Source organism: Psittacula echo (assembly GCF_963264785.1).
Source record: "Psittacula echo genome assembly, chromosome: 3".
Lineage (NCBI taxonomy): Eukaryota > Metazoa > Chordata > Aves > Psittaciformes > Psittacidae > Psittacula > Psittacula echo.
Window position 1 is genome coordinate 73,264,877 of NC_137736.1, and position 13,534 is coordinate 73,278,410.

A 13,534-nucleotide genomic window follows, 5' to 3' on the forward strand; every position below is an offset into this window, starting at 1 on the left:
TAATCTGCCTTCGCTCTTCATAATCTAAGTTTATTCAGACACCCAAAAGGGCTCATAAATACAGGTCATTCTGATAAATTTTCCCATCTTGCTTACAGTGCTGTTTCCCTAAAAGAGTTCCCTAAAAGAGTCTTCCTCCACCCTGGGGATTCATGTGAGATCACAAACTGGAGAGACCCCCTCTGCAATCCAGCCCAGCAGATTGTTGGGTTCATTGCAACTGTGCATGTAAATCCATGCTCAAGATGGGATCTAATGTTTGCCTACAGCTCAGAGGGTGGAAAATCAGTGGCGAAAATGTTAGGTCCCTCCATGAGAAAGGCATGTACCCTTGAAGATGGGGAGAAAGGGCTCTTTCTTTATCCATCCACAGCTCTGACCCATCGTTTAAGCTCATCCATTTACTTGGTCCTGCTTCCAGTTAGTGGAAGGTGGTAGGAATGTCTGAAGGGATTTGTTTCCTCCTAAGCTAGCTGGCATGAAGTACCCATGGAGTCTCATTTCCAGGCATACATGTTACATGTCTGCAATGCAGACAACACCAGGGAATCACAGAATGGTTTGTGTTGGAAGGGGCCTTCAAAGATCATCTAGTCCAACATCTTTCAGTAGATCAGGATGATCAAAATGCCACACCTGGCCTTGAACACTTCCAGGGATGGGACATCCACACCTTCTCTGGACAACCTGTTGCAGTGTGTTATTCATACAGGGAACCTAAGCTGGACGTGACTATATCACACTCAAAGCATACAGAAAAGCCCAGCCCTTGGGCTTCATCTGGTGAGACCAAAGGCATTTCAGCCTGACTATCTCTTGCAAACAGGCATAGCTCACAGTCCATACAGGGGAACAGGGTCTGCACTGTCATCCTGCCATTCCCAGCTGCTGTGACAGACACCAGCCAGCTCCCTACCTGATTCTCTATCTCTCCCTTTCCCCCAAAAGTCGTGGGGAACCTCTTCTTCTTCCTGGAACCCCTTATTTTCAGGTTTATCTTCATTAATTGCTTGCATACCGCGTAATCCATTTTGCTTCTATTTTAACATGAAGATTTACATATTATCCATCTTTCATTTCTGAGGCAGTGATCATTTGTCACAAAGTATGTATCTCCATAAATACAACCATGTGATTGTCACCCTGAGGTGTCTGGTAGAGGGTTTTCCAACACAGACTAATGACACAGGGGCTGACTGGGGCCACCACTGATTGCTCTTGCCTCACAACTAAGACAGGTTATTTGAGTATAACTACTGACTTGGTGGCAAGGTCAACAGAAAAAGGACCAGAGCAGTGATGAATACAGATCTAGGAGAGCTCAAAGCTTGTATCAGTATCATTCATCCCTTTAAGCAGCTTCATCAGGACTTGTTCCTCGCACATGCTTTGCAATCACCAGCAGCAGTGGTTATCAGATGTGCTTCTCAGGCATGTGGAAAGCACCACGCCAAAAGCACCCGTTGGAGCAAGAGAGTTTATTTACCTTATTCTGGGAAGAAAAATGTTTTGTTAAATCTGGCTGGAGCTCTCATAGGATAACTAATGTATATATCTTCTATCCATGACTGTTATTTGAATAAGTACCTTCATCTGCCCCCCAAATTGCACGCCAGTTACCTAGATTCGTCACCAAAAAATAAATGATTCCTATCTTCAAATTCATGATTCATATGCTACCCTAGAAAACCAAATGCTAAGCTTAGTTAGCTCCTGGACTAATTGCTTAATTTTATTTAAAAAAAATTTATATCCTCTAAAGCATTACTAACCAAGCATCTGGAAGACTACTGCTCATCTGAAAGGTACTAATAAGCCATCAGCAGCAGATAAGTAAACAGCAAACATGGTGCCTGGGCACACAGCCTCCCTCTGGTGCGACACCAGAGTACCACAAGCTTACTTACACTTACTGAAACAGGGATGGTTCTTTTTTCAGTAAGAAACGGCCTTGAAGGTTGACCAAAAGGGTCCAATAAACACATCATGAAGCTAAATATTAGGTTCACTGGTATGGACTCAAATCACAGAATCATAGGTTAGGGCTGGAAAGGACCTTAAGATCATCTAGTTCCAAACCCCCTGCCATGGGCAGGGACACCTCACACTAAACCATGCCACCCAAGGCTCTGTCCAACCTGGCCTTGAACACCGCCAGGGGTGGAGCATTCACAACTTCCCCGGGCAACCTATCCCAGTGACTCACGCCCCTCACAGTAAAGAACTTCTTCCTTATATCCAATCTAAACTTCCCCTGTTTATGTTTGAAACTGCACTGTTTGTCCTATCACTACAGTCTCTAATGAATAGTCCATCCCCAGCATCCCTATAGGCCCCCTTCATATACTGGAAGGCTGCTATGAGGTCTCCACGCAGCCTTCTCTTCTCCAGGCTCAACAGCCCCAACTTTCTCAGCCTGTCTTCATACAGGAGGTGCTCCAGTCCCCTGAGCACCCTCGTGGCCCTCCTCCGGACTTGTTCCAACAGTTCCATGTCCTTTTAATGTTGAGGACGCCAGAACTGCACACAATACTCCAAGTGAGGTCTCACGAGAGCAGAGTAGAGGGGCAGGATCACCGCCGTCGACCTGCTGGTCATGCTCCTTTTGATGCAGCCCAGGATACGGTTGGCTTTCTGGGCTGCGAGCGCACACTGAAGCCGGCTCATGTTCATTTTCTCATCGACCAACACCCCCAAGTCCTTCTCTGCAGGGCTGCTCTGAATCTCTTCTCTGCCCAACCTGTAGCCGTGCCTGGGATTGCTCTAACCCAGGTGTAGGACCTTGCACTTGGCATGGTTAAACTTCATCAGGTTGGCATCAGCCCACCTCACAAGTGTGTCAAGGTTCCTCTGGATGGCATCCCTTCCCTCCAGCGTATCAACCAAACCACACAGCTTGGTGTCATTGGCAAACTTGCTGAGGGCGCACTCAATCCCACTGTCCATGTCACCGACAAAGATGTTGAACAAGACCGGTCCCAACACCAATCCCTGAGGGACACCACTCGTTACCGGTCTCCAGCTGGACATTGAGCCATTGACCACAACTCTTTGCGTGCGGCCATCCAGCCAGTTCTTTATCCACTCAGTCACCTGAGGCAAGTGCTCCCCCTCCCGCCCGCTGCCCGCTCGTAGCTACCGGTGCCAACCACCGCGCCACACCCTGACTGCCGTGCCACGGGCTCAGGGCGGGGCCGTCCCTCCTGGCACCGCCCCCTGTGAGTCCCTGCGCCCCTCAGCGGAGCTGCTGCTCCTGAGCAAGGCCTGGAGAGGGCTCGGGGCTCCCTCAGGGGCTGTCGCTGCTCAGAGCGGAGGCTCCTGCACGAGGGGTTTCACCTTGCTCCGGTGCTGAAGGCTCCTCTCCGGAGCTGCTCCCCTCGGCACTGCTGAGCCTGGCAAAACCTTGGAGCAGATTCTCCTGGGAAGCAGCTGAGGCACAGGAAGAGCAACGAGGTGCTTGGTGACAGCCAACGTGGTGTTACCAAGGGGAAATCCTGCCTGACCAACTTGGCGGCCTTCTATGATGGGGCTGTACAATATAGTCCTGCATGACAAGCTCTGACGTAGGTCTGAGGGGCTGTCTCCAGTGCAGGTCCCAAAGGAGGCCGGTCGCCCCGATGGACCTCTCAAGAAATAAGCCTATGGGAGAGAGACCAGCGGCGATTCTGCGTTTAAGGATCTGAACAAATGTGCTGGGGAAGATTTGGTGCCAGTCTCTAAATCTCTGCCCTCTATACAGTACCCTTAGGTGGTACTTAGCTGATGTTTTTAAAACTGGTCTACACAACTGAGTCAGTTACTTGTTCTTTCTGAGTGTTGCAGGGAAAAGCTGCTCAGTCCACGTGGTTTAAACTGAATTGGAATCAAAACACTGTATTGAGCTATCAAGAACATGGAGGTAGGCAGCAGTCAGCCAAGTGTTGCGTTCAAGTAGTAACACAAGAGGTAAATCCCCAAACTAGACACATGAATGATAATAAACACAGGCAAATATCTAAACACCCTGTGTAACAAATGCAGAAGAGATTTCGGGAATTATTCTTCTTTCCAAGAAGAAGACCTCACCATAAGCAGTGCAGTAGTACCACTTGGTGTATTGATAAGGAATGATAAGGAAATCCTGTAATGCTCTCTATGTTTCTGCAAAGTTCAAAATGCAGAAGGAACCAAAACCCCTTTCTTTCACCTCTGGGATGGCCACAGCCAAATGACTGTACGTGGTATAAACGCTTTATTGATGCAGTCTGAACACAGATTAATCTACAGGGACACCCAGCAGTGTTGCCCATAGGCAGGGACATCCCGGGGGCCTCCTGGGCACAGGCACTGCCTCAGGGCCAGCACCCCAAAGGCCTTTCTGCAAGGGGTGCTGGGCAAAGGGGCAGCAGCAGCAGGGCTGCACTGGGCAGGGCTGTGGAGGCCCTGTCACCCCCATGTCCTAGTGCCACCACCCGGTAACGCAGCATCACAATGCTCTGGGGCAGTGTAAGGCAGCGTCCTCCCGTGTCCCACTGCCAGAGTGCCAGGCACTGCCACCAGGACAGAGCTGGCAGCCTGAGGGCACCCGAGAGGAATTCCTTGAGGCACCCGTGGAATTACTTGGAGGGGCAGAGGCAAGAAGACTGCCCGAAGCTGTGGGGGGTTCTCTGCTGCAATTCCAGCTCCTGGAGGGGCCACACTCGCAGCTCATCAGATGGATGGAAATCCTGCTTCAGTCTGCAGGGAGATCACCATCCTCATCTTCTGGGGAGACAGTAGCAGTAGCCATAAGGAATAGGGTCCACAGATGGCCCAGTGCCCTCCCCCAGTGCTTTATAGCACCCAGTGCAAGGCACAAGAAGGATTCCTACCCCCAGGGTTGATCAGGCCAGGGTCACTTTGCTGTTCTTGGAAGCCCCTGAGATGGCTCCAGGTGGAGGCAGAAAAGGCAGTGCCAGTGTCCCCAAGAGCCATAACCAGCCCATGGACCTGGAGCAGGTCTTGCTCACATGCTCAGGGAGTAGCCGATCGCCAGCAATGGGGTCAGGAAGGAATTTTCCCCTGGGGCAGATTGGCACTGGTCCCTGGGGGTTTTTTGCCTTCCTCTGAGCACTGAGCATGGCCACTTGTCAGGGCTCTTCAGTCCATTCTGGCTTGGTTATTGCCCGGTGCTCATGCTCCACGAAGGTGGCCCTCATGTCCTGCAGCTGGGGGGGGGAAGAGCTTTTTTCCCCCAGGTGGACTAGCAAGTGTCCCTGGGGTTTTTTGCTTTCCTCCGCAGCCGAGCACAGCCCCTTCATGGGGCTCCTTTGGGTTATTGTGGCCCAAAGGCAGCGGCTCGTGCTCCACGCAGCTGGCCCTCGTGCCTCGAATCTGGGGGGGAGGCAGAGTTCTGGACTCCCAGGGTGGCCCCAGCGTGGCCCCGGGATTGTTGCCTGTCCTCTGTAGCATTGAGCACCACCCCTTGTCAGGTCTTCCCCAGCCCATTCTGGCTGGGTTCTTGCACTGCTCTTGAACCACCACAGCACCACTCTGAAAGATTTAGGAAAAGATAATATAACCTAAACTAGACTAGGCTAAAATCAACTAAACTAAGCTAATCTAAAATAAAATAAACTAAAAATAGGATAAGTAACTTTACTTATAAATAAATAAAATACTCTTTCCACCTGCAACTTTTGTGATTTGTGTCTCTGCAAGGGTTTTTTTTGGTGCTGAAAACCCCTTGGCATTTCAGGTAAATGATGGTCTCATCGTACAAACCATTGTGAGTGCTGGGAATGGAACAGAATAGAAGAGAATGGAATGGAATGGCACAGAATAGATCAGAACTGGTATATGTCACGTATATAGTTTGGCATGATCAGCTCTGACATATGTCTGACAGGCTATGTGCAGTGCAGGTCCCAAGGGAGGCCAATCCCAGGCTTTGAGGCCTATACACCAGCGCTGATTAAAGCAGGACAATTACCTCTTCCTAGTTTTGTTGGTTATTTTTGTTACTAGCTCCCAGCTTCCTGGATTAATGCCCTCCTCCTTTGCTGTATGCGCTATGGTGGACATTTGTGTCCCCCGCAGTCTGGGCCTGGGGCAAGCAGTCCAGCTCCCTCTCAGCTCCCCTGACATCTTTCAGCTACTGACAGTGTCCCGCAGCTCAGCCCCTGCTGCAGGAGGGCCTCCACCAGGGCGCACCGAGAGCAGCCCTGCCCATTGTGCACCCTCGCCTCACGAGACCGGTGCAGGCACTCGCTACACCCCGAGCTCCGCGCTGCAGCCTCCCCTCTCATCGCCTCTGTCTGGTGCCGACGCTGCCACCGCCGGGGCAGCCAGAGCAGAGCTCCCAGACCGGGCCCTGGGCCTGAGGCGAGCGCGCCCCCTTCCCACCCCCTTCCCGCCCCCTGCCCGCTCGCGCTGCCGGCGCCAACCGCCGCGCCACGCGCTGTTCCCGCGCCCCCCGGGGCGGGTTTTCCCCGCTCAGGGCGGGGCCGTCCCTCCTGGCACCGCCCCCTGTGAGTCCCTGCTCCCCTCAGCGGAGCTGCGGCTCCTGGGCAAGGCCTGGCGCGGGATCGAGGCTCTTGAGGGGCTCTCGCTGCTCAGAGCGGAGGCTCCTGCACGCGGGGTTTCTCCTCGCTCCGGTGCTGAAGGCTCCTCTCCGGAGCTGCTCCCCTCGGCACTGCTGAGCCTGGCAAAACCTTGGAGCAGATTCTCCTGGGAAGCAGCTGAGGCACAGGAAGAGCAACGAGGTGCTTGGTGACTGCCAGTGTGGTGGAAGGTGTAGTTCTTGGCTGAAGGATGGGAACTACATTCAATAAATTACTTAAGGAATTAAGAAGCAAACAACAAAATATCCCCAGCTTCAGCTCCTCTGCCAGTCTGCTCTTGTCATTCCTTTCCTCTTCCTGTGCTTTTCCTTCTCATGTCACAAATACTTCAAGCATTTATTTAGCTCAAATACTGCCAAATTGGAGCATAAATACATGAGCAGGAACAGCGCTATTTTTTTTGGTCAGTAATTCAGTTCCTTGAATCATCAGGATAAACTACACGGCCTTAGAGAGTATTCATCCACTTGGGAATTGGATTACAGTCTCATAAACCAGCACAGCACGCCTATTACCACCTAAATAAAGCTGCCACCATTCTGAAACAAATAGGTGGAAGTAGACAGTCAGTGACTATCTAGAGTTGAAGCAAAGAATAATAAACTGGCATACAGTTCTTAAGAAATTCTTCATGAGGAGGCAGATTTAGTGCCCTGAGAGCTAGGCTTTTACACACACAAAAACATACACCCATCTTTTTTATCACTGCCTTATCTGAAGCACTGAGGGCTCTGTAAGGGCGGGATCCGGGCGCAACACTTTCTGAATAGCTGATGATGACAATGCATCCACTGTATTATTCTCTCTCACAAGAGGATACCTGAGAAGTTTCTCAGCATTTATGAGCTAGAAAAGGAGGTGGGTTTATGGCAGCTGCCCAAGATTGTACCTGGCTCAATAGAAAATCCTGGCCTGGTGAAAGAAGTTCTTCCATAGTGTCAGCTGCACCCTGTTCTGACTCCACTGCTGAGCCACTGAACAAGTCAGTTTTAACTTCTTTGAATATGCGTAAAAGGGGACAGGTTCATCTTTGCAAAAATCTGTGGGCAGGCCCCTATAGACAGTGATTTGTAAATGTGATGTGCTGTCACTATTTTTTCTCCTGTGGGTATGGGTATGGAATCGTTCACCCCATAGTAGCCTTCGGGGGGACACACATTTGGAAAAGAAAGATGCACAACCCATTTAAAAGGGCTTTTAACTAAAAGACCAGCTCTTTTCTTTCCTAGAAGTGCTCGCACAGCTCTTTCACAAGGAGCATCAGTTAAGACCTTTCAGGACCATGTCACTCTGGAAAAACTGTATCATTTAAAGCCTAGCATTAGCTTACAAGCTCATATCTCCAGCATCTAAGAGCTTGCAAAGAGGCAGGCTTCCCTTACAAGGACCAGCTTGGCCAGTGCGCAGACACCAACAGGGCACACATCTGCTTTTGCCTCCCCTCCACCCTTTTCCTGCTCCCAGCCTTTTAGTCCTGCTGCTTGACTTGTGCCAGTGAGTGACAGACTCCCTGTGAGACACTTTTCTGCACATAATTGCACAAAACTACCTTAGGAAAAGCCTCACCTGTGTAGTTTTCTGCTGTTGGAGTCACAGCAGAAAGCAGGTCACCCAGGAGTTTGAACAAAAGCCGAGCCTATGCAAGCTGGTAGGGGATATAGGGAGAGGGACGGAGACACATAGGGGAACAGGGAAAGGGCTAAAGCCTTCCCCCATCAGCATCAAAAAGCAAAGAGGAACCATGAAATTGGCCCCTCTGCCTGCAGAGAGGGATGTGAGTGAGCTCAGACAGTCCCCAAGCAAAGGATGAGGATTTCTGCTGTATACAAGAAGGTGGCGTTACTCCTGTCTGGTCACTCTGGTACCTTGGATCAGTACCAGACAGCAGTGTCCACTTTGGGTGCCCACACTTCAAATGGATGTTAAAAGTAGGTTTCAAAACAGTTATGGGAGCGAAGGTACTGAAAAATCCCTGATGTTCAACCTGTTCGGCTTAACAAAGAAGGGGCTTTGTTGGTTAGTTCCATTTTAGGTGTAGCTTCATGATGAAATCACTGCTAATAAAAATCTGTTTAATCCAACAAACAAATGCATAGCAAGCACAGCCTCTGGGCAGGAAACTAAATAGGTCAATTCCCCAGTACGTGAGGTGTTTAAATCAATGCTGGATGCCTTTTTAAAGGCCATGTCATTGCTCAACAGGAAGTTACAGGCTTGATGCAGCAATCTTTTGATTCAGTTTTACAGTGTGTAATACACAGCGCCTTCTTGCCTTTAAAATTTCTAGAGCACCAAAATCACCAACGGAAGGTGGTTCCTGTTGTTGCAGTGGTTTGTCCCCTGGGCTTCTACGAACCAGGTTGCACATGAACCAGTTTGCACCCAGCTTTGCTCCCTAGCAGTGTGAGGGAATTACATACCCTTTACACTGGTACACCTAAGGAGTTGCCTGGACAGCCATGCATACTGTTGCCACTGCTGAGGAGAGGAAAACAGTGGGTAAGGAAAAGGCCAGTGCTGCCAGAGCACAAGGAAACCATGCCATGAAGCCCTTCTCCTACAATACACACCATGAAAATCTCCAGCAGGAACAACCACCTCTCTCTTTCCCAGCATATCCAAACATGTCCCATACTCCAGCCAGAATGGTGACAGTCCTTCAGTGCTTTGTCTTCTTGAGTCTCTCCAGATGGCATACCTGAGGATTGATTATACTTTCAGTGTTAAAGTAGCATTCAAGGTGTTTGAGCAAGCAGGTGCAGTTGGCAGGTTGCTATTTGCTAAAAGGTATAAGTGATGTCCTGGTACAAGTTAGTGGCCAGCAGTCCCCAGCTGCCAAAAGGGACATGGGAGCGCCTTGGAGGGTAGGTTTGAGACCCTAACAGCAAGCCCCATTTCACACATGCTTTCTCCTCCATGCTGCAAAGGGGGGCCAGCAGCAGGCACCCCCGGACTAGAGGCCACCCTGCCCTCCCACCCTTTTCATCCATCCCAACAAAGCCCAAGTAAATTGTTGGGTTTTTTTCCAGATGTCTAGTCACACTTCTCCATACTTATCCCCATCCTATTTTGAGCATTCTGTTATGAGCAACCTGGTCTAGTGGAACGTGTGCCCTGCCCATGGCAGGAGGGTTGGAACTAGATGATCTTTAAAGTCCCTTCCAACCCAAACCATTCCATGATTCTATGATTTTAAGACCCAGTGTGCTTGCAGCTTTTAACAGGGCCGTAACAAATGCCAGCAGCCTGTTGCCTTTTCTAAATCATGTCTGCTGCCTGACAGATGAGGCTGTGGCAGCATTGTGGGGTATTATGACATCCAGTGGTCACTCAGGTAAATCACTACTTCTTTCCAAGATCCCTCTTCCCAGTTTAAGGCCCCAAAAAGGTGCAGGGGTGACCACATCTTCCTTTGTGCTGGAGCAAGGTGAACACATGGTCAGCTTCCAGTGATAATGCTGTACTCCAAGCAAGCAGATCTCAGCTTATTCCAAACCCTGTTTGTTCATAAACATATTTAGCCAGCAAGGCAATAATTCATTAATTAGCTATCTGCTAATCATAATCAGGAGATAGAGATGCTATGTGAGAACATCAACAGAAATAGACTGATGTTCCCCGTGAATACACAAACTGTGGAAGGTTTCTCTGGTTTTCCTCTCTCTCTAGCTCTAGCAGAAGCAGAGAGACAAAGGCAGCAGAATTCTACCAGGGCTTAGCAGCATCAGCAAGCAAGACCCAGTGCAGTTGCTTGCTGGAGCAACTGGAGTGACTGATCTCAACTTCCATGGCTAATTTGGGGGAAGGTGTCAGTGCTTTATTGAGTGTAAATACAAGTAGAACAATTGAAATCCAAACTTAGAAGCAATGATACCAGGATCAAGATACACTTAGTTTTCCCCAAGAAGAGCCAGTGATATAACCAGAAATATTACTCACTGTTTCGCAGATGAACTGTTCTTTCATAGCCTGCACGGTGGCGGTTGCTTTCTTGAGTGCTGAATTCACTCCACTACCACTCAGGTCAGCTTGGCTCACAGCTGATTTTAAGTGGTTTAGCCCAAATTGCCTTTTTCTCCCCTTGTGAGTGCTCTTGCCAGGGAGCCTTCCTGAAAAGCACACCAAGAACGAGATTGCTCAGGTTTACAAGACACTGGGAGAAAATGAAGTAGAAGCAACAAGGTAGCTGCTCCACGTTGAACATCACAGTAATAACTGGCCTGCCAAGGAGCCCTGACTTTCTCAGCTGCTTGAGGATGATGGGCTCTTCAAAAGCCTCTTTCTGGAACTGAAATAACGATTCTGTAGTCTTAGTGTACGGTCTTTCTTTTTTGTATAAGTTTCAGTAAAGGACAGATACTGAAGAACAACTGTTAACAATGCAACTGGAAAAATACCCAAAGACAAAGCTTTCATTTAAACAAGTTCTTAATTTTGGCACAAAGCTACTCTTCCTCTATGCTACAAAAGTCAGTGCTGTGAAGTTTCCACTTCTATATGTTCATATATCCCTTGTCTATGTGGCACATCACTGAGCCCAAACTATCGCTTTTCTTTAATCTCACTCCTGTCTGTGTTGATTAACCCTCCACCTCCAGGCTGTGCCAACTGCTAGGACTCATTCCATGAGCTCAGAGAATACTTTGCAAGAAAAAACTGCTTCTCATCCACACATCAAAAGCAATGATATGGAGCAATGGTGAATCTTAGGTGGAGAGGTTAGGTAGTAACTGGGAATGTAACCGAATGCTGGAGCTAGCATACCTTGCTCACAGGCCTTGAGGGGAAGATGTGGTGCCCTAAGCATCTCCATTTCCAGTAGAGGAAGAACTGGGCTGCTGTACATCCAGAGGTTGATCCAGTCCAAGAGGAAACACTGTGCACCTCTGTCCTCTTACAATCTGGTTTGCCTATGCATTTTTTAAGCAGAGGCACCTAATGCAGCAGGGCCACTTGCTTTAGATGATATAATATGGACAGTTAAGTAGTTCTAAGTTTCCTAAGAGGAGGGGAGGGGAAGCTGGGCTTCCTCAGTTTTAAAAGTGCCAGTGGCCAGGAGATGTCCTATCCCCTTGGCCCAGGGATGTTTTGGAGAGAGGGGCGCACACATTCCATGAAGCTGGACACTGCGCATGCTGAGAGCCTAAATCAGACTGCTGCTCAGGAGGGGTGGCTGCTGGGGCATGCGTGTGGCACCAGATCCCCACTGAACTGGAGATAGTCCTAGCAGGAGGGACCACTGGGCTCCAGAGGAGGGCACAGCACCCAGGCTAAGCACTGGCTCACTTTTGCATCTGTTCTTTTTGTTTGGGTTTCTCTTCAGCCTGGTGCACAAGGCTTCAGGCAACTGTGCTGCTTGGTGAGCAGCTGAGATGCCTCTGCCTCAGCAGCTTCTGATGAGCCAGAAGACAGGGCAAATGGCTAGGGGAGTGGGAAGAAGCTTCTGCTGTCCAATTCTAAATTGCAATTGCAAGGTTGTCAGCCTCTAATCCCTATTTAGGCAGACTGACTCCCACCTTTAATAAGAGGAGGTGTGGAAGAGCTTCTTTAACTGTCTCTCATCCATGTCTGACTGAGGGTTTTTAGCCCATTGCAGTGCAAAGTCAGAGGTTAACGGTGATTTATGCTAAAGTTGCGGATATTGCTTGGAGAAATCCTGGAATCAGTGGCTGTGTGGCTACTGCAGAAAGCCAAAGGACAGCCAAAGCTGTCCCTGTCCAAGTGTAAAGTTCCTCCTTCCTCCTGTCAATGTAAATTGACAGCTGTACAGCTGTAATTGAAATTCAGCTTCTATTTCAGCACATCAACAACAAAACTGTGTTCATTTAAACTCCGTGACTGTGGCCAGGAGAGGAACTTTTGCACAATTAAGCTCAGAGACAGTTTAAGTGCTTTAGTGCCTTCTTGTCATTAGTGGCTGCCTCCCAGCTGAGACACAGGATCTGGATGTCTGTTAATTTGGTTACAGCAATTAGAAGCTGAGAGCTCTGCTGGGCCAGATCCCAGCTCCCATGTGTCGTGTAGATATAGCTATAGCTGTGTTTCTGGCATTTGTGGTGAAAAAATACATTTACCATAGAAAACACCGGGTTAAATTTTACACACTTTATTTCCATCAAGGCTCTCTTGGTAATGGGTAACATTTACCCAATGAGAGTGCCTGGTATTCCTCCAAATCTGAGGAGACCTGCACTTGAGCTGAAATTAAAAGCTGGTGACTTTAATGGTTGGGTCACTTTTGAAATAATAATTTGAAAAATAAATCAGTGTTAGAGGAACTGCTAGAAGAACTTGGGATAAAAAGTCATGCTATAAAAAGTACATTACAAGACTTGAAAGGTTACCTCAGTCATCTTAAATGAGGGAATCCTTCAGGTTTAGGTCCCATCAGCACTGAGCTGGTGGCATAAGAGCTGGTAGGACGCAGGCATAAGCCTGATTTCTGGAGAGGGGTGGGAAGGAGGAAAGCCCATGGTGCCATTTTTCTGGGTGAAAATCTGTGGATGGAACCCCCAGAGCATGTCAGAGTTTGCAGCAGCATGCTGCTGGGGTAGGCAGGGGATCAGGAGCAGGGACCCCTGGATCCCCTCACCACAGGCAACAGCATCCCCTCCACAAGCAGCCAATGGGTGTCCTTAGAAGATACCTCCTAAGCTAATTTTCTTCTGGCATATTATCTTCCTCTATGCTGACATGCCTGTTTATCAAAAGCATAGACTGCTTTCTAAATCCTTCCTAACTCACTGCAAGCAGCTCCACCTGATGTCTCAGCCCTTCACCCACCAGCTGCACTCACCAGCCCTCCCTCCCTCCCCCCCAGGATATAAGGGCTTGTTGGTTTTTTTTTTTTCATTTAAGCAAGCTTTTGCTAAGAAGAGGTATCTGAGGTACGCATATACTGTTCTGTAATCCTTTGCCTCCCACACTTCCTCTTTCCTTAAACCAAGCTGTTA